The sequence below is a fragment of the Nomascus leucogenys genome, chromosome 5 (genome assembly GCF_006542625.1).
Source record: "Nomascus leucogenys isolate Asia chromosome 5, Asia_NLE_v1, whole genome shotgun sequence".
In the NCBI taxonomy this organism is placed as follows: domain Eukaryota; kingdom Metazoa; phylum Chordata; class Mammalia; order Primates; family Hylobatidae; genus Nomascus; species Nomascus leucogenys.
In genome coordinates, this window is record NC_044385.1 from 128,227,358 (window position 1) to 128,240,291 (window position 12,934).

General features: G+C 39.2%; 1 protein-coding gene across 3 annotated transcripts in view; it reads right to left on the bottom strand.

The window, feature by feature from the left end:
- FGF14 (fibroblast growth factor 14) overlaps positions 1 to 12,934 on the bottom strand; it is a 686,118-nt gene that overhangs the window by 247,020 nt on the left and 426,164 nt on the right. The gene's annotated exons all lie outside the window — the stretch shown is intronic.

Genomic DNA, 12,934 nt, shown 5'->3' on the forward strand with positions numbered 1-12,934 from the left:
AAAATACAAAAAATTAGCCGAGAGTGGTGGCGGGCGCCTGTAGTCCCAGTTACTCGGGAGGCTGAGGCAGGAGAATGGTGTGAACCTGGGAGGCGGAGCTTGCAGTGAGCCAAGATCGTGCCACTGCACTCCAGCCTGGATGACAGAGGAAGACTCTGTCTCAAAAAAAAATAATAATAATAAAGCTTAATATTTCCTGTATTTTATATTTAAGAATACCTCAATTACAAAAGTCATAGCCACAAAAGTGTGAGAGCGTACAGCTGCCAGACTAAGGGTTCTCCCACAAGTCTTTTAACTCTCTTTTCAGTTGTTCTATAATCATGCATTCCATCAACAGCTTTTTATTTTTTTTTTTTAATATATAAAGGAGTGGTTTATTTTTTACTTTTTTTCAAGTTTTAGCTTTTTATTTCTTTTTTTTTCAAGTTTTAGCTTTTTATTTTTTTTATTATTATACTTTAAGTTTTAGGGTTCATGTGCACAACGTGCAGGTTTGTTACATTAAATCTGGGCATTGTTTAGTGAGTTGAAAAAAGCTGGAGGTTTGGAAGCAGGGAGGGTACTTTCAGGAAGATGGGTTTTTATCACCAGGTCGCTTTCCATCCACAATTCCTTGGTACGGACAGAAGAGAAGGGCATGCCTAGAGCCTGCAGCAAGCATAGAACTCACTAGTTGAAAGAAACAAGGATGGTCAATGGAAGGGGAGGTAAGGGAAATCTGGCCAGTGGGCTCCATGTCTTGGGGTCATGCATAGATCCACCTTGGTGAAGGGGTGGACTGCCTGGGTCTTCATAACTACCTGTGCCAGCACTTAGCTCATAGTTGTCACTTATCATGGGTGGGTAAGTTACCAAATAAACAACTTCACCTGGTCTTGTGACTCTGGATTGAAGGATAAGAAATGGTATAGTCTAGTGTTTCTGGCTGTTAGTCATTGGTAAAGCCAAAATACTCCTGCCTTTGAAGTATCCTGATGCCTTCTAAACATTATATTTCAATTTGGTGATGAAACAGGGGTCTAATGAGTCATTTGTGAAGTCCTATTTAATAGCCTTGTGGTCCCCCTCATTTCTTATTATCATTGTACACACTACGTCCACATGACTGCTTGTAAGACTATTTTTCACCTTAAATTGAACTCAAAGTTTGCATATTTCTACCAATTTTAAATTTTGGCTTATGTTACATTTTATATGAAAAATTGGCTGTGTAGAGTAGAAAAGTGGCATCCAATTAGAAAAAAGTAATTTTTATTTGATGAGGCCCTGAGTCATGATGACTGGGGTGAAAGGAGGGGTCGGGTTGAGGTTGCTCTATTGTTCTAGTCCACAAAACACCCCATATCCTGACAATGAGTGCCTTTAAAGGGCAAAAACTGAGTGTTCATTTCTTTTAATTATCCTGCCGTTAGCAAACTTTCGTAATTTATGGGTCAGAACATTTCGGATGCTTTCTCTTCTGGCTTTATTGCCATCTGCCTTACAGCAATCTCTTAATCTCTCATCTTTTATTTTATTCAAGATGAATAATAGTGTGGCAGCTTTTGCTAATTCACTCCATTGGTTATCAAGTCTGGGAGACCCCACTTAAGTGTCATATTTTGAAGATGAGGGGACTGAGGCTCAGAGAGGCTGCATATATATTTTTCAGTTCTTTACAAAGACAACACATGGGAGATCTAGACCTTGTATGCAGATCTTTGAACTCAAAGCCTATTTTTATCTTTAGCACAACAGGAAACATTTATTCAATTCAATTTATTCCCAGTATGGGGTTAAAATTAATTGCCCTCATATGCAATACATTTTATTCTTTGCATATGGTTCCTTCAACCAAAAACATTTTTTGAGGTTCTCTTATAATTTATTCTGTCTAGAGGATCCCCTGAGTGACTTTTCAGGATTGCAGATTAATCAAATATTCAGATCCTGGGATCTGCTTCTGCTCCGAAAACAGTACCCCAAGGCATGCCTGTTTGACATGCTGAGTACTTTCAACTAAAGAAGCCTTAGAATCAAGGTTGCTTTGACCTTCTTGTATCCTGTGTCTTTTGCCCCTCTGCCTCTCCTAAAGCACAGGAAGAGGATTGCTTTGGAGTTTCCATGTCTGACTATAAGGAAAGTTCCACCAGAAGAAAAAATGCATTTGCTCTAAACCCCTTCCTTGGAATCTAAATTAATCAGAGAAGGTGCAGGAGAGCATATTAAAGACCTCCCCACCCAAAACACAACATGTAGACACACTTTTCATCTATTCTTCTATTTCGTCTATTCTATTCTGCTGCCTGAGAGACTTTGTCTGCATAATAAGACAACTTTTGTTCATAGTGCATTTACTCCACCAACCCTCCCATAGCCTGTCACCACCACCCTCCAGGAGCCTTGAAGCCCCTATTTCTCTCTGTAGCTCAAAATGATATTTAAGAGTCAACCATCTGGCCCTTCTTTGAGTCTCATATTTTTGGGGACTCCTATGCATATGCACATAATTTATATGCTGTTTCTTCTGTTAATCTCTCTACTATCAAGTTATCAAGTTTATTACAGAGATCGAACCTTCAGAGAATGGGTGGAAATTTCCCTTCACCCCAATACATCCTAGATAGATAAGAAAATAACAAAATACTGATTTTATAGTTTTGTTGTAGTGATGTTTCCAGTTACTTAATAGGGGATACAGAAATTTCTGTATGCAAAATTAAGTTTTAATTCTGTTCAGTGTTTTTAAAGCTACATAACACTTCTAAGTTTGAAGAATACAAGTTGTCTCAGGGAAAAATTGGGGACGGGAGCTCATTTATTGAGTGCATATTACATACCAGGTACATAAATTATCTCTTCAAGGTCTCAGCATAGTTTTTTTTTTTTTTTTTTTTTTTTTTTGAAATGGGTCTCACTCTGTCACCCAGGCTGTAGTGCAGTGGCATGTTCTTGGCTCACTGCAACCTCCGCCTCCCAGGCTCAAGCAGTCCTCCCACTTCAGCTTCCTGAGTAGCTGGGACTATAGGCAAGCACCACCATGCCTGGCTAATTTTTTGTACTTTTGGTAAAGATGGGGGTTTGCCATGTTCTCTAGGCTGGTCTTGAACTTCTGAGTTCAGGTGATCCACCCTTTTCAGCCTCTGAATATACTGGGATTATAGGCGTGAGACACCACACCCAGCCTCAGCATAGAAATCTGAAGTAGTTATTATCAGTCCATTTCACAGATGAGAGAAATAGGACCCAGAGAAATAAATCACTTGGGCCACCTAGGATGTGTCAGAGTCGGTATCTGACTCTTAAGACAGTAAAACACGAAAGTTATTTTCCACTATAAAGTTGCTGTCCCTTATAAAATCAAGTTAGTAATAACACAGTGCAGCCAATACATAAATGTTTGCAGTTTCACACATGTGTATTCTATATGGCAGGGCCTGGACCATGTTTCCCACCACTGTGCTTGACATAGAGAGATCCAAATGGGAGTTCAATGCTTAGGAACACAAGTGGGAGGAGCCAGGAGCACTGGGGGAATGACTTTTAAACATATACTGGGAATACATTGAATTAAACAAATGTTTCCGCCCCTCTACCAATGTGATTTTAAGTTTCCAGCACAATTCCCAGATGAATCAGACTCAGTACAATGGCAGAGGAATGAAATATTACATGCTTTAAATAAACGTGGTCCTGCTTTCCGAGGCACTCTATTTGTGCTTTAGTGAGGACAGCACGTAGCTCATTCCCATTCTGTCTCACTTGCAAGCCCAGAGCTGAACGAGGTTGCTGGTACCATAGCAGATTCTCATGCGGCACAGTGAATGACTACCTGACTCAGGGTGTTTCAAAGCAGCCAAATGAAAATATTAAAATAAACACAAGGGTCTCATTTTTGTAGTTACGTGAGAATTGGCGCCTGATGTCATGGACAATTTTGCCTGAGGCTACCATATTTTGGCATAAGGAAGGTAGAATCTGAAAAACACATTGTTACTGACTCATCTGCAGATATTCTCTGTTCCAAATTTTCTCTAATTTCAAAATATTTGGAATTCCAAGTGGCTTGAGATATCATTGCCTCCAGGTTCCTCTTTCCTCACTTTCTGAAAGAGAGAAAAAGACTCTCCTTTCACCCTCATGACTCATTTCAATCTTATTGATAAAGTCTTTCTTTTAAAGTTGTATTTTATTTGTCTTTTTTTTTCTTCCTTTTTGTGGAGAACGGGGTCTTGCTATATTGCCCAGACAGGTCTCGAACTCCTGGGCTCAAACTATCCTCCTGCCTCTGCCTCCCTGAGAGCTGGGATTGCAGGTATGAGCCACCGTGCCCAGCTTAAAGTTGTATTTTATTTTACTTTGTTCAGGTAAGCCAAACCCAATAATTTAAGGCATAGGGATTTTCCTTTGCTGGGGGAGAGCTTCAGTTGTAATGAGAAAGAGCTGATTTTATGGAAAGAGATAAGCTTGATGAAGAACTGATAAACAGGAGGTCTGAGATTTGTTTGCAGAGATATTGTTGACTTGCTTGGTGGATTGGACAAACACCCACTGAGTACTATCGCCTCCTTCACTTAAAAAGAAGAAAACTCTCTTCACTTTTCTCATAGCTGTCTCTAGCTGACAGCACATTATAAAGTGCGCTTCATTTTTTTTGTTTGCCTTTATTGCTATGTTTAAAGTTCTTGAGAATGCATTGAACCAGCTGGTTTGGTACATAATTGGAAATGAGTAGTACACAGGAAGGTTTAAAAAAAGTTATCCCCTTCCTCCAGAGGTCGTAGTCATGGAAACCTGCTAATACCTTTAAATAAAATATATCCATTCTTTCAAAGGAAAACTTGAACACCATGTATAAAGATAAATATTTTATGAAATAATGCAGGTTGGCTTGGAGATATTCTCCTTTGTCACAGTAATTATTTTACTTTCCCTTTTATACTGGATGAATGTATTAGTCAATGTTCTCTAGAGGGACACAACTAATTGAATATGTGTGTGTATATATATATATATATATATATATATATATATATATAGGAGTTTATTAAGAATTAACTCACACGATCACAAGGTCCCACAATAGGCTGACTGCAGGCTGAGGAGCAAGGCAGCCAGTCCGAGTTCCAAAACTGAAGAAATTGGAGTCCAATGTTTGAGGGCAGGAAGCATCCAGCATGGGAGAAAGATGTAGGCTGGGAGGCTAGGCTAGTCTCTCTTTTCACATTTTTCTGCCTGCTTATATTCTAGCCGCACTGGCAGCTGATTAGAGATGGTGCCCTCCCAGATTAAGGTTGAGTCTGCCTTTCACAGCCCACTGACTCAAAGGTTAATCTCCTTTGGCAACACCCTCACAGACACACCCAGGATCAATACTTTGTATCTTTCAATCCAATCAGGTTGACACTCAGTATTAACCATTGCAGTGAAGAAATCCCAATTTGATGGTTGATGTTGTTCAGTTTATTTGCTAGTCACCATTATACCTGCTTCCTTAGATCTTCCTTTAAAGGTATGATGTTTATTTTACTTATTAGAATGGAAATATTTCATGCAATATAATTCATTGCAACCTTTGAATGATGTATTATTGACAACCCTAAAATCTGGTTAATAAATTATACGTCCTATTTGTCCATTTTGACTTGAGTTAGCCTCTGCTACTCAGTCAAGGGAGTAAGTCCATATCTAGAAATAGGGAACACAGAAATAAGTCAGTCCTTGTAAAGTTTGAATCGTTACCATTTGAAGATCCTCTCTACAGTCACACCTTTAGAACTCATCTATGCTTGCTAATCTTTGCATGAACTCTTAGAGCTTTGTAGCATTTTCTTCATCTTGCAGATGAGGATGCTGAGGCTCAGAGAGATTAAGTAACTTGTTCAAGGTCACACAGCTAATAAGTGGCAGACCTGGGACTCCTCAGGACCGTGACTATGCAGCAAGCCTCTCGTATTAGTTTGTCATAAAATGCACAAAACATTTAAACTAGCTATATGACTAGTTTATATCAATATAAACTAGCTTTAATGACTGAAAAGTTCCTATACTCAGTGGCAATGCAGCATAATCATATTTTAAACATAATTACCCTAATACAATATATCTCTGCTCTCTGAAGCAGAGCTACCACATTGCACAACTCCAGAGGCCACTGTCCCCATCACATGCTATAGGAATGACCCCTCTTGAAGTAATGCACTGAACTTGCAGGGCCGCTCTGACAGCCCTGGTGATACAAGGCTTTCTGATAAACCAGTTAAAAAATAATCTCATGGACAGTGGAAAAAAACTGGTGAACCGCAGGTAGTACAGAAAGAATTTTTCTTTGGATAATACACAAAATCAAATTGCCACATAATGTACCACACAGATATCCAATAAATGTCGAATGAATGTGTGGCCAGGCCCAGATCAGAAATAAGGATTTCTCACTGAGTGTGATGTGATGGGTAAAGAAGCCAAACTTTTTGAGGTAGAAGCTGAGAAATACAGAAGCGTCCGAGAAATACGCCTAAAGATGAGGGGCTCGGAGAGGCAGGGGAGCGGGGTGGGAAGAGTAAAATAATAAGCAAAAAGGACGAGAGAAGATGAAGGGATGCGTTGATTGAGGTGGCCCTGGCTTCCTGGCTGCCCTGTCTGGGTGTTCACGTTCCACGACGACTGACACCTCCCCTGGCACTGCTCAGAACCCTCAACTACAGATGGAAGCCCAAACTCCAGCCTCCTGTGCCCCAGCTGTGTTTCCAGCCTCTTCTCACAGTACTCTTTTCACCTCCTACCTTGTGCTTCCCCAGGGCTGTCCTCCAGCGGGAGCCAGCACTAACCCCCTCGACTCCTCACATCAGTACCTTCAGCTCCTCTTTCACCTGGTGAAATTCACTCATGCCTGACCCCCCACCATGAACACCACCTTCTCCAAAACATTCTCCATTCTCTTCACTCAGAAGTCATTCTATGTTCCTCCTTGTTCTCATCAACTCTCAAAACCTCCAGGGCACCATCCTCCACTTACTGGCTCGTTATTTCATGACATTGCAACTCCCTCTGTTACATGGTTTAGCTTCTTAAACATAAGGCTGTGTCTTAATCATGGTTTTAGCCTCCATAGGCTTGAGCACAGATGAGTTACATAAAAAAAATTTGTATTGATGGGGTTTTAAATGTCTGTCATCTGCCAGGTTTCTTGCAAAGTCATTCCCGCTGAAACATAGGTCTTCTTGGCCTCTTTTTACAGTAAAGATGAGATGCTGAGATTCAGAGAGGGAACGTACTAAAATAAAAAAAGCTGGTGTTAAAACCAGAATTCTAGCACAGGTTTTCTAAAGCCCTTGACCCTTCCATGACTGTGTCCTGTTTATGTGTCAGGAGAAAATAAAATCCACTTAGACAAAGTAGAAAATATTAGCCTAAAATATATTCATGTCAATAGCCACCCAAAGTCACACGAGGGCTGTAGGGCCTGCCAACCATGGCCTGGTTCTGTGGGAAGCATTTGGAACTTTAAGCATTTGCCTGCATTAAAGTACAGGGTGATGATTCGTGTTCAGAACAATGAGCCTGGGTTATAATGAAAATGTTTCATTTAATAAATGTGCTCTGCTTTAGAAAGCAGAGAATTATACAATATGTCATTGATTTTTTTTAGTTCATTAATGTGTTGACCTGATTGTTCAGTGCTCAGTGAAAGGTAATTGATCAGTCCCAAAAATAGTATAATCCAGTGATTCCCGAAGTTTCTCAATTCATAGCACTATTAATGTCTCGGTTTTTTCTCTATACCTTATCCAGTTTGTATTTCAGAAGGAATATATAACAGTTACACTTATTAATAAGTTCTGTTTAAGCAACTTAACAAGCATTGATGTTCTAGCAACTTAGTAGCCCATTGAAAAAAATGCTATGATGTTTTTGTTTTATTTTTCAATAACCATAATTACAAATGGGCTGTGTGCTCCTATTGGGTGATGTAAAACTTACTTTTTTTGAAAAAAAGTCAACTTTTATTTTAGATACAATGGGGTGTGTGCAGGTTTGTTATATGGGTGTATTGTACCCAAGTAGTGAGCTAGCCCCCAATAGGTTGTTTTTCCACTCACACCTGCCTTCTTCCTTCCCCACTCTAGTAGTCTGCAGTGTCTATCTGCACAACTTCTTAAATCTTAGAATCAGATTGGACACTGTGCCATCACCCTCATTTCCTGTTCCTCACTAATTTTTCATTCAGTACTTGGTTTTTATCACAGCAATTGCCAACAATGGTAACAACAAAAATACATTAGTAAAGTTAGGACATCATTGAAAGGAAGATAGCATGATTTCATATAAAAGCTGTAAACTATCCCAACTTGGTAGTTTATGCAATGACCAGCAGATGTGGCATACTGCTGTGTTTCCTTCAGAATCCTAAACTAGCCCCTGGTGTCATTACGAGTTTGCTGTGGTACCCTGCAGTGCCTCAGTGCATAGCTTGTGAACCTTGGATAATATCATTACATTCCATATATATTATTGTACACAAATAACTTTATAAACTTTCCTATTGTCAGTTACGTTTCATATGCAGTTTCTTTATAGAAGCATAATTAACACAGAAAGGTGTATAAATCATGGATAGAAGAATGTGCAGAAAGTGAACACATCCACATAACTACCAATCAGATGAAGGAGGAGAACATTAACAACACCCATAGAGATCCCACATGCCCAGGATCCAGGCACTACTCCCCTCCTCCCTAAATTTAACCAGAATCCTGACTTCTACTCCATATGTGAGATTCCTAAACAGGAAAGTACTGTTTATGAATACACCGTATTTTTTGAAACATAGCCATTTCTTAGTTGCAGTGGAAAAAAAAATGATTTTTTCCTGATCACCTTTTCTACTTCTCCCCCGCTGTGAAGCAGCTATGAAGATTGGCAGATTGATCCCAAATTGGTTTAAAGGCTCAAGGGTGGACTTCTTATCTGAACCTAAACCAATTGTGCCATAGAATTTCCTGGCCACGGTAGTCAAATGGCCTAAGATGACCCAGTCAAAGAAAGGGCCCAGCATTTTCCTTCCTACTACTCCTTTTTTCCTTCCTACTCCTCCTTCTTCCTTCTTTGGTTTCTTTCTTTTTATGTTTTTAATAGGATACCATCTCTGAGCTGGACAAGAGAGCAGATGACCCCAGGAACTCTTGGCAGCAATCTTACAAATGGAAACCCAGTGATCCCTGGGATGCAGCCAACATCACAGATGGCAGATTGGCAAAAATGAAACACAAACAAAAACAAAAAAATGTTCCCTGGTATCATCTTAGAACCACTGAATCATCATTGGACTCTACATTAATGTGTGCCAATAAACTCCCATTTTATATAAGTCCATTTGAATTTGGGTTTTCTTTAACTTACATGCTTACTAAATCATAAGATCAGCTAACTATCAGCTAAATGTAAACTTCAGTAATGTAAAACAGACATTTCTCAATGTAAAAAAAAACAAAAAAACTAGCATATAATTTTCCCAACAGGAAAGAAAATGCTAGTGAACTAAAATTTCCATTTGAGAGAAAAATCAGCCAAGCCAGCTTCTGCAATAATTGGTTCATCTTTCTAGGACTCTGTGATTAACTCCACTCATATCTCTTCCAAAACAGAGAGATTTAAACAGGTTAACAAAAACTGGGGTGTTTTTTTGTGGTTTTATTCTGTTAAGTGAAACCTTCCAGATGCAGCAAATATTCTCTTTTAATAGAGTTGCATTTTCAAAGCAAAATGTCCTAGCTCTCCTTGCCTTGCTAATGAAGTTTTCCACTTATCTATAATACGTGCAGAATGGTGATATTTGATGTGACATTTTCCTGACATTTCTAGCCTACTATAATCACACTCTTTAATTGTCTCTGCCTAATCTGCATAGGAGACCTGACATCTCATCCTAGTTTCTGATTTTAATCATAACTGCATGGAGCCAGAAGGGTCACTAAATAGCATCCAAAAAACACTGTTATCAAAGACATTTTTGCCAATGCTTTTAAAAAGCCAAAGCAAATGATATTTTTCTAGAAAATGAGGTCGTTTGTTGTGGTGAAAACAAAGAGATGGCTTTAAATTAAATACCAAATAGGTTTTCAAAGCATTAAAATAGGATAAGTACAAAACCAGACTAGGGATACCTCTCCAATATCACTATGCTGATAACATCACTTAAATTCGCTAGGCATTTATGGAAAACAATGATAATTCTAGTAAATGCCAGTTCTACTTTCAGAGTATCTCCATTGAAATGAATAAATTACCTCTTATCAGGCCACCAAGGGGTACTGTGATTCCGGAAGCATGACAGTACCTCTAAAAGATAAGCCCTCCCTGGAGGAGGAGAATTAATTTCCCCTAGCTCTGCAAAGGCCAGCTCTTGCTACATATCACACACCACACCTGCCACAAAGTGACGGAGACTTTCCTGGAGAAATGGCCACGGTGTGATGGAATTCCAAAGCAGAGAGCCAAAGGAAAGGAGTAGTAGCCAAGAGAGCAGCCATGGGCGGATCAGACAAGAAAGCTTGTCACCTTAAACCCTTTCCCTAAGCAGGGAATAAAGAGAGTGTAAGTCCTGCAAGCAGGGGTTGTGGTGTGGTTGGAGGCATGAGCTCCAGAGCCAGACCTCCTGGCTCTCATCCCACCTGGGCAACTGCACGGCCTTCAGCAAGACGCTGCACTGTTCGGTGGTTCCATTTTCAGAAGCATAAAAATGGAGAAATGAATAGGACCTAATTCTTGGGGTAGTTATGAAAATTAAATAGGCTGATATTTGTAAAGTGCTTAGAACAATATCAAGTACGATACACATTTGGTAAGTAAACAAATAAATGGGACTGATATTTACTATGGCTGTTTACTGACATTTGCCCTTTTCATCGCTCCCACAAAGGAGAAAGAAACAGATGTTTTACTTCCTTTATCTCACTAAATTTCCCTTAACAAACTTCAGAATAGGCCTTGTTATTAGCCCTATTTTACAGAAGAGAAAACTGAGGAACAGAGAGTTTAAGTAACTTCCCCTGGGCACCATGATTTACGTCAGGTCCCCATCATTCCCAAAACTGATGTGTTGTTTATTTGCTTGTTTTTCCATTGCACAACCTTACATCTAGAAGCTGGGATAGGATGGTAAAGGACTGAAATTGAAATAGAAAGAAGGTATTTTAAAATGCAGCAGATAAAGAGAAATACTAAATAGGTTGAAGGCAAAAGGGGATGCTCTCTCTCATTTCTATCATATAATCAAAGTTAGTACACCCCATGGAAAAACAAAAAGAAAACAGCTTTACATAGAACTGATTACTGAGGAAAAGAAAATGACAAGAAAACCAGGCACAATGTAGAAATTCACTTTGATGACAATACAGAGCCATTTACTATAAGCAAAGGGCAAAGTAGAACCAGATAAGGTATCAGAAATGCAAACACTAGATTCCCATCTAAATTGCCAGTCAACATTAAATTATTTGCTGCAAGGAAAACAGCTGCCCACTCTCTGTAGTGAGGCAACCAATATCATTTTTAAGCACTTTTTACTACCTAGAAATGCCAAGACTCATGCTGTTATTGCTACTATTTATAAAGAATGAAAGGATTAATTATCTACAAGTAAGCCATCTCATTACTTCTGGCCTTCTGTAGTACATAAAACACCCTGTTATTTCATAAACAGATAAATGTGCAATGAAGTCTAATTTAATTAAGTAAAATTGCAAAACGATGAGGTAACTTGTTCTAATAATTTAAGTTACCTAAATAAAAATTATAGATAAAGGCTGGTATTTTTATTTGGACTTTACATGGATTTAGTGATTAGTTTTATAATATTATTTATTACAAGAAAATGTCAAAAAAAACGGAGCTATAAAGCATTCTAAGGTTTTCGATTATGAGAGTGTTTTTAAAAGTCTCTGCATATATGTAAGAGAAATAATGTAAAAGAAGTCTACTGTAAATGATAAAAATGATAGTATTTAAACTAGAGCATTATAATAATTTTGATAAATTTTCCATTAGAAGTTGGTAAGGGCAAAATTTCAGTGTGTGGATTTACATTTGTTTAAAATTTTCAGGGTCTTTGAAGAGGCAGCTGCCTGCTTGAAAACATCTCTTATGGGTTCCGCAATATTCCAATACATTTGCTACAGTGGATCAAGGCATCTTCTATAGAAAACCATCTTTCTCTTACCAAGTGGCAACAAGCCATCAGGGAGGGTTAACACATTAAAGCATGACCCCTAATGTTACATCCACGTTTCACAGCACAGGACAGAATGCAGAAGGAATAGATTTTTGGAACAAATCTATCCAGGCCATGTATTATGGTCTGAGTTGTTTATGTCTACCCCAAATTCCTATGTTGAAATCAAATCACCAAAGTGGTAGTATTAAGAGGTAGAGTCGTTGAGAGGTGATTCCACCCTCATGAATGGAGTTAGTACTGTTATAAAAGAGGCCCCAGGGGCTGGGTGTGGTGGCTCAAGCGTGTAATTCTAACACTTTGGGAGGCTCAGGAGGGTGGATTGCCTGAGTTCAGGAGTTTGAGACCAGCCCGGGCAACACGGTGAAACCCCGTCTCTACTAAAATACAAAAAAAAAAAAAAAAATTAGCCAGGCATGGTGGCATGCACCTGTAATCCCAGCTACTCGAGAGGCTGAGACAGAAGAATCCCTTGAGCCCGAGAGGCAGAGGTTGCATTGAGCCGAGATTGCGTCACTGCACTCCAGCCTGGGCAACAGAGTGAGATTCTGTCTCAAAAAAATAAAACTAAAAGAGGCCCCAGTAAGCTGCCTTGCCCCTTCCACCATGTAAGGACACAGCTAGAAGGTGCCTTCTACGAACCAGGAAACAGACTTTCACCAAATACCAAATCTGCCAGCACCTTGATCTTAAATTTCCCAGCCTCCAGGGCAGTGAGAAATA